Source organism: Nicrophorus vespilloides, unplaced genomic scaffold (genome assembly GCF_001412225.1).
Source record: "Nicrophorus vespilloides isolate i.1.1-1 unplaced genomic scaffold, Nicve_v1.0, whole genome shotgun sequence".
In the NCBI taxonomy this organism is placed as follows: Eukaryota; Metazoa; Arthropoda; class Insecta; order Coleoptera; family Silphidae; genus Nicrophorus; species Nicrophorus vespilloides.
Genome location: NW_017097462.1, coordinates 79,284 through 81,686, shown reverse-complemented (window position 1 = coordinate 81,686; position 2,403 = coordinate 79,284). Strand labels below are relative to the sequence as shown.

The 2,403-nt window shown below is 26.0% G+C and overlaps 1 pseudogene; it reads right to left on the bottom strand.

Moving 5' to 3' along the window:
* Positions 1–684: 684 nt before the first annotated feature.
* Positions 685–1,319, bottom strand: LOC108560172 (annotated as a pseudogene).
* Positions 1,320–2,403: the final 1,084 nt, after the last annotated feature.

The window sequence follows — 2,403 nt, the reverse complement described above, 5'->3', positions numbered from 1 at the left end:
ACCAAAATAATTCAAATGATAAAGAGCTAAAGTATATAAGAGAAATATTAGTATTATCAACATTTTCTCAATGTCGAATTGATAATTGAATTAATCAACGCCAGCAATAAAATATTATAACTCAAGGATCGAAAAAAACACGCAAAATTCAATGACAATTTTCTATCTTTAATTGTTTAATTACACGACAAATTCTTCATAATCAAATTCGACCTTGAATCAAATAACTTTATAGTACTTTTTTTCTAATAATGCAGGAAAATTGTTAAATTGTTATTTTTTCTGTAACAAGATTATAGAAAATATACCAATATAATGAATAAGTTGTATTTAAAATGAGAATAGTCTTATTAATACAGAAAAAAAGATATTGAGTGAAATAAAAAGTTTTTTCTCTTTATTTCGACTATGAAATTAACAAAGTTAGAATTTTCGGTTTAGATCAAATGTGCGCAGTTTTTTTTTCGATAACTTTTGTTCATTTTGAAGGCAATTTCATAATTTTGCAATTGAAGAAATCCTCGTCTCTATTGATAAAAAAAACTTGATCAACTCTTTTACATAAGTCTTGAGGCCAGTTTTTTAACATAAAGAAAATTTTGCAAATGTTTGAAAAGATCTGGACGATACCCTTCCAATCCCACCAAATACATAGCAAAACCTTCTTGGTTGTTAATCCAGGCTTTACCGGCTAACCACGGTTGGATCACGATTTTTTCGCCTGTTGTTCTCGTATGTGACCCATTTTTCATCGCCAGTCACCAATCGCTTCAAAAATATGTCGATTTCCTTACGCAAAGAATCGTAGGCATCAATTTGCTCCAAAAGGTTCTTTTGCCTCAATTCGTGTGGCACCCATACTTCGAGCATCTTCTTAACCAAACCTTTTGCAAATGGTTTCAAATGGTTTTCTGGCTAATCTTCAGTTCTTGGACAATGGAATAAATGCTCTCATGCCGGTCTGACTCGACGATTTTCATGATTTTATCAACTTTTTCGACTATTAGCCTACCAGAGTATGTCTCATCTTCGACGTCTATATTACCAGAACGGAAGCATTGGAAACAACGCTTTGATATTGCATTTGATACTTATTGGGTCCATAAACAATACAAACTTTTTTGGCCGACAGCTCCGCTTTTTTTCTTGATCGTAGTGGTAATGAAAAATGTATCGAATTTTCTCTTTTTTTACCTTCATTTTGGAAAGCTGTAACACACAACTGGATTCACTAAACACAAAACTGACTAAAAACTTTTTTTAAAGCGTTATGTCGCCTTTATGTCGCAGTATAGAATCACAAGATGCAACATATACATCGTGAGATATGGCTCACTAAAGCCATCTAACGAAAAACGCTCAGAACTTTTTACGTCATCAAATATAAACATTTGTCTAGAAAATTGTTAAATTGTTCTTTTTTCTGTTAAAAAATATAGAAAATATATTAATATTCTATATAAGTTCTATTTAAAATGAAAAGAATGAGAATAGTCTTATTAATATGAAAAAAAAAACAAAAATATAAACATTTGTTTTGAAAATTGTTAAATTGTTCTTTTTTCTGTAAAAATACAGAAAATATATCAATATTATGTAGAAGTTGTATTGAAAATGAAAAGAATGAGATTAATCTTATTAATATCAAAACAAAAACAAAGATATAAACATTCGTCTAGAAAATTGTTAAATTGTTATTTTTTCTGTTTAAAAGTTATAGAAAATATATCAACGTTACGTACAAGTTGTATAGAAAATGAAATGAATGAGAAAAGTCTTATTAATATACAAAAAAACAAAGGTATGAACATTTGTCTTAAAAATTGTTAAATTGTTCTTTTTTTCTGTAAAAATACAGAAAATATATCAATATTATGTAGAAGTTGTATTGAAAATGAAAAGAATGAAATTAATCTTATTAATATATAAAAAAAAACAAAGATATAAACATTCGTCTAGAAAATTGTTAAATTGTTATTTTTTCTGTTTAAAAGTTATAGAAAATATATCAATGTTATGTACAAGTTGTATTCAAAATGAAATTAATGAGAATAATCTTATTAATATAAAAAAAAACAAAAATATAAACAAATTGTTAAAAAATATATCAATGTTATGGATAAGTTGTATTGAAAATGAAAAGAATGAAATTAATCTTATTAATAAAAAAAACATTGATATAAACATTCGTCTAGAAAATTGTTAAATTGTTATTTTTTCTGTTTAAAAGTTATAGAAAATATATCAATGTTATGTACAAGTTGTATTCAAAATGAAACTAATGAGAATAATCTTATTAATATCAAAAAAAAAACATAAACAAATTGTTATAAAATATATCAATGTTATGGATAAGTTGTATTGAAAATGAAAAGAATGAGAATAACCTTATTAAGATAAAAG